A 13,177-nucleotide genomic window follows, 5' to 3' on the forward strand; every position below is an offset into this window, starting at 1 on the left:
AACTTTTGAGCTCCAAAATTTTATGACAAAATTTGTAACTCCTTAAAACATTTAGATCAACCTTTTAAAACTAATAAAATAATCATATCATTTTATCTTTTACTAAATTTGACCTAATTCAACTCATATAACAAATGATTCAAATTTTACAAATAATTCGTTTTTCACAAAACAAGTAATTATCTTAAAATTTGACAAACGTCATGTTTTTTTTTCCTTTTTTTTTCAACTTGAAAATAAAACATTTGCATCAATATAACAGAAAACAACTCATGGCTCTGATACCACTGTTGGGTTTTGAGCATTCTAACACTCCTACGGTGTACTTGCAACCCTATAAACCTTGGATCTATGTTTTCTCTATTATACATGCAAATATTAACTATTCTAAGGTTTCATCCTAACTAGCATATTATGAAGCACCTATACTACAAAGTTCTACTTAGATGACATACCTTTTGATATAGCTTGATGTCTTCAAACTTTAAGAGCTTAGCCCCAATAGTGTGGAAGCCTAAAATGGAATCACAAATCACCAAAACACCTTGGAAGAACTTGAGAGAATATGTATGCACACTAATATCGACCCATTCTTATTTTCACACACTTGTGTCAATTTTGTGAGCCAAGGACCCCTTTATATATTATGGAGGATTAGGGTTACATCCATGTAAACCCTAATACCCATGACCTTTCATTTACATAGGATCCATGGGTTAAAAGCTCCATGGACCATCCATGAAAGCTTAGCCCAACCTAAATGAACTTGGCCCATTCCATATATATAAGAGTCCATATTTAATTAGTTCTTTTTGATCACTTAATTAATTCTAAATTAATTCTTGATCAATACTAATTAAATAATATGATTCCATATTAATATATTAGAACTTATAATATATTAATATAAATCATAAATATACTATTCTCAAAAGACTATCCATATAAATTGTGCCGGTGAAGTGCAACCCAAATGGACCATGTCGGGTCGGGTCAAGTACATACCAAATATAGTTATGGACTTAGACATTAATCCAACAGTCTTGGCCTACTGCACACAGTAGGACCTGCCCCAACCCTTTCCCTAAACCAACAAACATGCGCACATACATATACACAAGTAAACATGCAGATCTAACAACTCACTAACATGGTAAACATTATATAACCAGGATGCCGATCTAACCGATCAATAACATAGCAACCATCCTATAACCAGGATACCGATCTAACCGATCTATAACATAGCAACCATCCTAAGCCAGGATGAAATCTAACATAGCAACCATCCTAAACCAGGATGTAAATCATAAAAGGTTGGCCTTGGTGCCGTAGACCCTGTTGATATAGTGAGGAGAACTCACCTCGCAAGTAGTGGTGAAGTACTACAAATCTCTGACTGCTGTCTCCCCGGAATCCCACACTATCACACCATAAATAATAAGTTAATACCCATCATGACCTTCTCGACCAAATTTCCCCAGAAGTCCAATAACCAACCTTTGGTCAAAGTCAAAGTCAACTATCAAGGTCAACAGTCCATGTTGACCTCAACTCGTCGAGTACCCTCAGCTACTCGCCGAGTTCCTGGCATGACTCACCAACTCGCGGAGTCACTTGAGTGACTCGTCGAGTTCCTAGTGTCAGTGGCCGAAACTCCTTGGCCAACTCACCGAGTTTTCCCTTTACACTCGCCGCGTTCATACGTGTCCAAAGGTTGGGAAAACCCTAGCCGACTCGCCGAGTCTCTCATCTGACTCGCCGAGCCCACGACAATCTTCATCGGACTCGCCGAGCCCACAACAATCTTCATCGGACTCGCCGAGTCGACCATGCGACTCGCCGAGTCCCTTCAGTCCTTTATCCATACAGAGGATTTTTAGGCCATGCTAAGGCTCCAAATTGTAGATCTAGCTTCCCAAGGCATGTTTATCATGTAAAGTTGCAAACTTTACGTGCATGCAAAGCTCTAAAGTCTTAGAATGACAACACCAAGCTTGTAAGGAAGTTTCACACTTGAGGGAAGGTTCATACTTGCCAAAGCTGATAACTTTATGGATCTAGAGGCCAAAGGGAGTCCAGATCTGAAGTTGCAACTTCAGATCTTGGCTCAAACACAAGAACCCTTTTTCCTAAAACCCACCCAAAGAGATTAAAGATGAAATGAGCCAAGGAAACAACCTAATACCTTCAAGAGAAAGCCAACTAAAGTAGATATTTGCTTCCCACGAGTTCCTTGCTTCAATTTACTTGTTTTTCCCAAGTGTTCCTTCACCAAGATCCCTCTTCCAAGCTTTAACACACCAAAGAAACACACACACACGATTTAGGGTTTAAGAGTGTCAAGGAGCTGTAAAGGGGAGGCTGGGGGAGGCCAATGATCCTTTAAATAGGGTGCAATACCCCGGAATTTAGGGTTTCATCAGCCAGCTCCTACTCGTCGAGTCCCTTCTTGGACTCGGCGAGTAGGTCACTAAAACACGCGGACCAACCCGCTGCTACTCGACGAGTAGGGAAACCCACTCGTCGAGTAGACCTTGAAATCAAGAAAATTCTTATATAAAATCGATACCTGAGAATCGGGGCGTTACACATAAAGTTGGAAAATTTATGACTCTAGAGGGTATTTTAGTTGTGGATCTGAAAGTTGGATGTAAGGACTTATGGCATTAAGCACTTAATGAGGTTTGGAAGATCTAGGCGTACACCCTACGTAATCTGAGTATGCAGCACGTATGTGGTCAAAGCCCCCGATGGCGGTCAACGATGGAGTACGCCCAACGTACATTTAGAGTACACCCCGCGTACGTCTTCTAAGTCAACTCGGATGAGTTAACTCGGCTGGGTTGACTCGGCTAGGTTGACTCAATTGACTTATGGATTTTTGACCAGTTTGACCTTGGAATTTGAATTTCGTTGACTTTTGACCAAGTTTGACTTTAGGTCAAACTTGAGGGTTTGGATTGGCAATTAAGATTTTATATGGTTTTGATGTCAGTGGATCCGCGGGAGCAAGCAGTGTAGCAGGGAGCGGATCGCGATATTCTCAGGTTTCTCATTCCAGGTGAGCTTCGCCTCATTATACCGTGGGTCGAAGGCACCAATGCCGACCCACTAGTTTTCAGTTATCTATTAGTAGAGGGATGCTTTAGGTACTGTGTATAGTTATGTAGGATAGACTGAGGACTCTTGATGTAGGCTCTCTTACCTATTCCTTGTTTGGTTGTGGTTCTAGGGTAGGATTATCTGTCCGGGTGGCTATCTCACCTCTAATTATATACAGTCATGCAATTCTTAGATTGTTGTTACTTAGTCTGCTGTTATGTTGTAGTGATCTGTTAAATTTGTATTATGGTATCAAGTATGTTGATAGGCTGTGGCGATCTGTTAGATCTGCATTCTGGTATCGAGTATGATTCTATGCTATAGTGATCTGTTAGATCTGTATTATGGTATCGAGTATGTTGATAGGATGTGGCGATCTGTTAGATTTGTATTCTTGTATCGAGTATGCTACTATGCTGTAGTGATATGCTAGATTTGTTTTCTGGTATCGAGTACGTTGATAGGCTATGGCGATCTGTTAGATCTGTATTCTGGTATCGAGTATCCTGTTATGCTGTAGTGATCTGTTAGATCAGTATCCTGGTATGTAGGATGTTGTTATGCTATAGTGCACTGTTGGCTCTGTATGTTATTTGTACTTACTGGTTATCAATTGGTAGAGTGCCCTAGGGATTGTTTGTGGTTATGTAGGATAGCCTCAGAACTCTTGGTCTAGTCTCTCTTGCTTCTTCCTCGTTTGGTTGTGGCTCTAGAGTAGGATCATCCGTTCGGGTGGCTATCTTACCTCTGGCTACTTATGGTTATGCATTTCATGGAGGTTAGCAGGTAGTGGGACTATGTGTTGTGAGAGGATTAGTAGGCGGGAGTGAGTTGTATGATTGTTATTTGCTTGTTTTATGTGCATGCTTGATCCTTGTTTGTTTACATGTCGATATGTGGTGGTGGTGGTGGATTGAGGCGGTCCTGCTTTGTGCTGTATGCCAACATACCCTGTGCAGGCCGACTGTAAGCCGAAGGCATGGAGGCTCGAGAGGAGCGGTTGGGTTAAGGCGGAAGGCCAACAAACCCTAGTATTTCAGTCTGGATAGACTGAAGGCCGAAGAGCGGAAGTTCCACATGCTTTTATGTTTATCGTATGGGGTATTTTGGGGGAAAATCACTAAACTTTATGCTTACCCCGTTGTTTATGGTTTCAGGTATCATCGGTGATTGTGGGAAGGCGAAGGCAGGACTGTACACACTCATCACCAACATTGAAGATTCCGTGTTTTCTACGATACTCTGATTTTTCATAAATGTAATTTGGAATAAATGGTTTTTCTTAAATAATGGATTAATAAATTGGGAAGTTTTACATTAATAAAAATGAAAATTTTGGTTGTGAAAATGGGACGTTACAAGTTAGTATTAGAGCCCTAGTTTGAGTGAACTGGAGGAACACTCGTGTGAATCCAGTCTCAAACTAGGATCCAAAAATTTTTGAAAAATGTTTTTTTAAAGAAATAATTTGTAATAAAAGGGTTGGGATAAGGACATGGGCTCGGTCTCTTGTTATGTTCTTGTTTGATTGTTGGATTGGGATCGGGAACGTGGATCTTGGCTTAACTTTGAATTTTTCAGGAGGATGTGGTGTGTACAGTAAACCAGAGCCCGAACAAGAGAGTAGCTCCCAAAATACCCATATTGGTTATGTTTGTTGAGTTTTGATTTTGCTGATATGTGAATTGTTAGAAAAGCATGATATTGGGTAAGGTTATTTTGGAAGCTACAGGATAGAAATGCCTGATTTATGTGATGCCTTATGATATAGGTAGTTGCTTGTTTGATGTATATTAGTTGATTTGTGATTGCTTGTTGATTAGTTGTATATGGCTAGATTGGATAGCCCTAGAATGATCGACTTGGCCTTTCTTCCTGTTCCTTGTTTGGTTGTGGACTTAGGGCAGAGTTGATTATTCGATAGTCTATCTGGTCTCATGTTGTGTACAACAAGCACGCACAAAAGCAACTGGTGGTGCGAGAGCGTGGGTGATCCTAGGAAGAGTACCTAGGAAGTCAGTTTTAGCTCGTAGCAGAAGTGGTATTAGCATATCTAGGAGTGGTCTAGTGCAGTGACTTAGGACCTTGGGAGGAATTATGAATCGACTACGGATAAGTGTGGAAGGTAGTATGGGCTCGTACTACTGAAAGCACAGGATCCGTATGAGATTCAAGAGGAATTTTGAGGCTACTAAGTGACTAATAGGAGTAGGGCCTAGCGTGCAGAGCTTTGTATTGTGATGTTTGATCTTTTCTTGGTATATTTTAGTATGACAGCTATTGGAGGTTCAGGATCAGGAGCCGGAGCAGGCAGCCAGGATGGGCCAGGATTGTCTGAGGACCGGGTCAGGGAGATCATTCGTGAGGAGGTTGTTTCTTTTTTCTAGGAGCAGATATCAGACCTTGTTGGGCCTGTCAAGGCCGCTATGGTGGAGTACTTCGATGACCGATATGCTACCCTTCATGAGGTTGTTGTTGCTGCAACTACTGCGATTGTTGCTGTCGTTAGGGTTCGAGGAGAGAGAGAGATTTTCAATACCGGGACTTCGATGATATGAAGTCCCCGGTGTTTGAAGGAGTTTAGGACCCGATCATTGCTATGAGGTGGCTGTCAGATGTGGAGGGATGTTTTTTTACCTGCTCTTGCCCAGCCGACTAGAAGGACAAGTGCACCCTGAACCTTCTTCGGTCTGGAGCGAAGGATTGGTGGAGGCTGGTTACTTGTTCATACACCCCAGAGCAGCGAGCTACAATACCATGGGAGCAGTTCTTAGGGATGTTACGCTCGAGATATGTTCCATTGGTAGAGCGAGAGAGGTTGGCCCAGTATTGAGCATCAGCGCTACCGGTTGATCTAAAACCAATTGGTGATAGAAAGGGCGCAGCCTTATCCATATAGCGCATCCAGCCCTCCAGGACCAGACATTCGATTGCGGCACTCCATGCCATCATGAGAGGACTTGGTCGATGCCATTTCTGACCCCCAACAATCCCCCCCTCTGAAATTGCTCCCTGATAGAATCGAACCCTCGCCATTGGCTCTGATACCACTTCTTGAGCATTAGTGCTACCGGTTGATCTAAAACCAATTGGTGTTAGAAAGGGCGTAACCTTACCCATATAGCGCATTCAGCCTTACAGGACCAACCATTCGATTGCGGCACTCCATGCCATCATGAGAGGACTTGGTCGATGCCATTTCTGACCCCCAACAATCCCCCCCCCTCTGAAATTTGTCCCTGAGAGAATCGAACCCTTGGTATTAGATTTCAGAATTGTGATGTTGGATGGCTTGAATCAGAACGAAGGGTGTCTATTTGTGATCGGAACAAATGAATTATGAACGCAATCAAAATGAAGGAATCGAAACTGATACATTTGTTGTGTCTCGTATTAATCAAACAAATGGGGAAGAAAACTTCAATTTATAACTTTGGTCCTCATAATTTCAACAACATGGCAGTTTTGGTCCCTGTAACTTCAGCAACATGACTGTTTTGATCCAAATTCTAAAATGGTTAAGAATTCAAGGGTTGATGAACATTATTGGGTTTGTCGTGAACATATTTTTTCGTGAACAGTACATATGATATTCCAACAAGTCTTGGCGGTTCAGAAGGTCGTATTTCGCAATAACGTCAAATTTCTTCTATGAACATCAAAAGGCATGAAATACCACCAAAAGCTCAAAAACCACTGAAATGGGGGCTAGGGTTTCGTTTCTAGGGTTTAGAGGGATGGAGGATGAAGATAATAGGGTTTGGTGGTGAGCTAAGGAGCTTAAATAGGGCCAAAGACCCTAAATTAAGGTTTGGGTCTTACTGGAGTACGCCCAACGTACTCCCTTAAGAACCCGCGATCATTTTGCTTAGTACGCCCATCGTACACCAATTTATGCCCCATGTACTGGCCTTAACACAAGTACGCAATGCGTACACTTGTGTACGCCCCGAATACTCGGTTTAACCCTAAAACCACCAAACTTTCGAAGGCCATAACTTCTTCGTTATAAGTCCGTTTCCGACGATCCTTATATACACGAAAAGGTAACGAGAAGCTCTACGCTTCTATCAACTCATACTTGCCTTAAAACTTCCCGAACTAAAACCCAATTTCCATAAAAGCCCGAACTGAAAATTTACTGATATACCCCTTGGCTCCGAAACACCAAACGAACTCCCGAATCATCTAAATTACATTACCCATACCCAAATGGGTCTAAATCTCTTTTCCTCAAAGGCCTAATCCTGATGATACCCAATCTTCGGTCACCACCCCGCATTAAGAAACAATTCGGAACAGGGCGTTACAGTAAGATGAGTGTTGAAGGTTTAAGAGAAATAAGATGAATATTGAAGGTTTGAAAGTGATGAGAAACATAGATAATTCTTGGTATTTATTTTGGTAGGAAAGTGGTTTAAATTTTGAATAAAATACAAATAGTTTTTTGAAAAGTGGGTAAAAATTTTGAATTTGAAAAACAATCACCTCTCTACTCTACAAGTCGTTGCCGAGGGAAGTCTCTAAACTCGACATGCCAACCTCAAATGACGGTGTGCACCGAGGCCACCTCAACATGCTGAGATGCTTTGCCGAACCATTCCCGTAGCCTTAGATCAGAATAAAAAACTACTAATATAAATGTTACTAAAAAGAGTCATTTTTTTTATAAAACAACACGTTTGTAAATTGCATTTCTGTTTATGCATCACTGAAAAAACAAATATGATAAACATGATTAATTTTTTTTCACATAACATAAATAGAAATGCAATTTACCTAAATAAGTACTTTGGAATATTTACAAATACATTTTGTTTTATAAAATATGACATTTCTAATAATATTTATATTATTAGTTTTTTATTTGATATAATAATTATGTACCTAAATAAGTAAGTAAAACGTAAAAGCATAAGTAGAAATATAAAAAAAAATAAAAACATTTGTAAAAAATATATAAAATATAAAAAAGGTAAAAAAATATATATAAAGTATAAAAAAAGGTTAAAAAAAAATATTAATATGTGTAAAACAAATTATAATAAAAGGTTGTAAAAATGTTTTTTTAAAAAACTAACAAAATTTAATTGTAGGTTTTGAACAAAAATGTAAGTTTAATAGTATTTTGTTTAGAAAAGGAGTGACTAAATGTGCATAACATCAAAAGTTTGTTACACTATAAAGTTAGAGTCTTAGAGTGACAATTGATGATATGATAAGATAAAAATACACGAAATTGGGATGAAATTGAAATTTGAATTTGTGTTCGTGTTCAAAATTCGACACGAAATTGATACGATTTAACATTTGTTTGTCTTGTTTTTTCATGTTTTTAGTGTTATGTATGATTAAGTATTAATTAAATAAACAAATTGTTATTTATGTTATCTTTGTTATGTCGTGTTTGTCGTTTTTAATTGATTCGTTTTCGTGTTAGTTAAAAAAATACGACATCATGTTGTGTCGTTTTCGTGTTATGTAAAACCTAATTGTGTCATGTCGTGTCCGACAAAAACATGATACGATTGTCCGATTTGCTACCTCTACGTAAAGTTATTAACCCATCAAAATAGACATCTATTGCTGGTCGAAATATTAGATTTTAAATGACATATACAAATTTAATGATAAATTGGAAAAAAATTATAAAACAACAAATATAAAGACCTATCAAGTTAATTACTATCTCATAACTAAATTAATAAATTATGTTTTATTTAAAGAAATTTAGAACATTAAAAGATTATTGTTTTAGTCACAATTTCTCTTATACGAAGTTACGATTTACGAACGGGAAACGCCTCCTTGATTGGTGTGCCCATTTCTATAATATATAAATATAAATTATTTATATTTTTCGAAGAAAATTAAATAGAAAAATAACGTGTTATGGGAGAAGTTTTGTTTCCGGAAGATAAACTTTTTTTTTTTAATTCTTTTTATTTATTAAACCGTGTAAACCTGTTTATGAAGTGAACGACTGAACATTATTATTTCTTTTATTTAAATAACGTGTCATGTATTATAATTAATAAAAAGGATAATTGCATAGAAATATAGCATACATCGAGCGAAATTATATATGGGTGAGCAACCAAACAGGGTATCTGTTTTTGGAACCGGAACCGCCTTAAACGGTTTCGATTTCAATTCTCATTTTTTTGGAACCGCTATTCTTTGGATGTCCGTCAAAACTGGTCAGTTTATATATAGTTATATATAAAACATTTCTTTGCTAAGATATATCCAATATTGTAGTATACTATTATGTGTTAAGTCTGTATCTATATTCCAAAACCCATGTGAAAGCATGAAACGTCATATAAATCCCGATCTCAACTTTTTCTTTCTTTCAATTATACTTGATGCAACTTATTGTAGTTTTAAAACTTTATGCCTTTAGGCTGTTTAATTTCCGGAGGATAACAACTATGTCGACTTGAAAGGGTGTTTAATTGTGTTTAGTAGGTATGATTATGACAATAAATTTTACGAGATATTTTATACTTTTATGAAAAGTTTTTAAACACGTAATAATTACTAGAAATCCGGCTATGCATACTGATATAGTGACATGTTGGGACCAACAATATCAATGAAAAAAAAATCAAGTTTTACGATTGTTCCATATAAGCTTACCTAAACTTTTTATGAGGCTTTGCAATCAAAAATTTATTTGTTCAAGACTAAACTGCACAAATGGTCCATGTGGTTTGTCGAAAATTGCCACTTTGATCCAAAAAAATTTGGACTAGCACCAGTGGTTCAAAACTTTCATTTTGTTGCGTCTTTGGTCCAATTTGTTATGATTTTTTTCAAAATGACAGATTTGCCCTTGTTAATATGATTTTTTTTCTTATTTGTTTTTCTGACTTTCAAATTTAAAAAAAAACAAGAAAATAAAAAATAAGAATAAATCTCTCTCTCTCTCTCTCTCTCTCTCTCTCTCTCTCCTGATTTTCAGATTATAAAAACAAAAAAATAAAAATAAAAGTCTCTCTCTCTCTCTCTCTCTCTCTCTCTCTCTCTCTCTCTCTCTCTCTCTCTCTCTCCTTAGACCCATCTTCATCTTCAGTCGAATCAACCCTATTATCTCATTCATCATTTACCCTTACCCTAAATCACAAAAACTATCAAAATCCAAATTAGAATAGGAAACACCTATCAGATCCGATAACCACCATCGCCAACACCTGCACCAAATCAAAAGGAAACCAAAACGAAAGTGAAATCTATACTTATGGTTCTTGATTTATAACGAAAATCCTAGAAAAAAAATCTTAAACAAGCCCGATGAAATCTTCATTTATCCATCACACAATATGTTCTGATTTTAAGGAGAAGAAAGAGGGAAGGACATGGATTCCATAACCATCGCTTAATCTGAATCAATTTCTGATGTGAACCCTAAACCTAAAATCGATTTTTGTAGATGTAGGGATGATCTTCACCCAAACGGATCTCTCCATCGTAACAATCAAGACGAATTCCACAACAATCGCTAAATCTGGAGGGTAGGAAACTGTAATTTGCCGACCACCGCCTTCGCCTCTACCGAGAAATCCAGAAATCGACATCAAGAAAGAACAACGTGTCTTAGACAGTCCATCTTCCCTATTTGTTGTTGCCATCATCAATGTGTTTTCCCATACCATCTTCGCCTTCGTTCTCCTAAATCAACTCAAGATCTCGTCGATGATGAAATCAATTTTAGATCGTTGTCTTGGACAGTGGTCAAGATCATGTCGACCCAATCACTTTGGGGTTTTTCCTTCACGATGGATGGTCACCATAGGAGGTGACTGTGCCTCTCGGTGGTTACCACAGAAACACCACCCTTGGTGGTGTTTGTCCTCGGCGGTGAATGGAGAGGAAAGGTAGCAGGCGGTGGTGGTTCTTGGTTTGAATAAGGAGGAGGATGAAGGAGGTCGGGAAACAGTGGTATTGGCTGGTGAGATACGAATGAGAGGGAGGGTTATATGTTGAGAGAGAGAGAGAGAAAGAAAACTATTTCTTTTTTATTTTTATTTTAATAAGAAAAAGATTTAAATAAATAAAAAAATTGAAAAATAAAAAATAAAAAATAAGGGCAAAACCGTCATTATAAAAATGTTTAAAGCAAATTGGACCAAACTCGCAAGAAAATGAAAAGTTTGGACCTCTAGTGCTAGTCCAAATCTTTTTGGACCAAAGTGGCAATTTTCAGCTAACCACAAGGACCATTTGTGCAATTTTGTCTTTGTTCAATTATTGTAAAAATATATGACTTCAACTAGGGGTGAGCATCGGAACAGGGTACCCGTTTTCGGAACCGGAACCGCCTTAGGCGGTTCCGATTCCTTAAGTTTTGGAACCGCCTTAATCGGTTCCGGTTCCGGTTCTCATTTTTTTGGAACCGCTACCCGCCAGAACCGGTTTATATATATATATATATATATATATATATATATATATATATATATATATATATATATATATATATATTATTTGTGCACATTGAATAGGAATTATGGATACATTGTTGTTCATTCAATAAAATAATACGTACAAAATAGTAAACATGAATGATATTCTCTTCAGGAGTATTAGTAAAGAATTCTAATACATAGAACAAAAGAATTCTAATATATAGAAGAATAGCTTGTTTATATTGAAATAAAGCTCAAGTCCCTTGAATATTGGAGTCAGGTTTAAACTTTTTAATAAGGTATCGAGGTTTATCAAGAATTAATAAGAAATACAATTAAATCATATTGTAATTATCTTTAGTTTATTATTAGACCAATGCAATGGATGTGCTCTAGATTCGTCTGGAAATGGACTCTACAGAGAATTCATAAGGAGAATGCAGGCTATCCCACATTGTTTGGTACATCAAAGTTTGAATGATTGCTTAGCCTATAAATGGAGAATATGCCGTATTTCATTTCCACTCCAGCTTAAGGTTTGAATTGAAAACTTTATATGGGTTGGAGTATTTGGGAACTGGGCATGCTCTTTACACCTGGAAGTTTTCAAAATAATGATTATGAGGTCTTTAAATTGACAATTTTTAATAATTCTATGAATTTTGAATTAAATTAGTGTGAAAGTTTTTAGCAAGCGGGTATCCGGACAGAACCGGTCCCGGCGGTTCCGGGAGCGGTTCTAAAATTTTAGGAACCGATGTAACCGGTTCCGGTTCCAACATCCTAGGAACCGTCGGTTTCGGTTTCATTAAATTTGGCCGGTTACCCGCCTTTGCTCATCCCTAACTTCAACCATAAGTTAGAACATATCATTATATACTAACCACTTTCAAGTCGACATAGTTGTTATCCTCCGGAAATCAAACCCCCTAAAAGTAGTTGCCCCATTTTCCAATCATAATTCATACATACTTCAACGTTAAGGTGATATATAGTTAAAAATACCTTTATATATTAACAAAGTTCCATATATGTTTTATGTTGATACAATAACCTTTTAGTTTAAATCAATTTTTTTAAAAAGCTAAAAGCTAAAATATTTTAAAAGCTCGATACGGTAAATACTAATGGTTTGTTTTTCTAAAACCCACTTCTAACAACTTCTTGTTGCGTCGTGCAGAACACACGCATCACTTGACCTTTTGTAGTTGTTTGTTTTTTTAAAAGACTTCTGATTTAAAAACTGTTGTGTGTGTGCTGCACGACACAACACTGGACCCTCATCTTTAAACATCTTCTCACCTTACTTTAAGTTATATTATTTAACATTGATTTGTTTTATTTTTTTCAACATGTTTATTATTTTAATAATATTGTGAAAGATACTATAAAAACTCAAGTATATTTTATATAATTTCAAAACCGTTTAGTAAATTTTATATAAATATTTTTTGTGTTATATTGTCCATAACCAAATATTATAAAGTTAATTACTAAAATTATCAAATTTATTAAAACTAACCAAAGAAATAACAATCGTTTCGGAAAATTTAACAAAATGAACATCTTGTTTGCTAAATCAAACAATTTTATTTATTGTTATTTAACAATTATTATGTTTAATTATATTATATAAACGTCTTTAAAAATTATATATCACA

The sequence above is a fragment of the Lactuca virosa genome, chromosome 8 (assembly GCF_052849685.1).
Source record: "Lactuca virosa cultivar CGN04683 chromosome 8, Lactuca_virosa_CGN04683_v6, whole genome shotgun sequence".
In the NCBI taxonomy this organism is placed as follows: Eukaryota; Viridiplantae; Streptophyta; class Magnoliopsida; order Asterales; family Asteraceae; genus Lactuca; species Lactuca virosa.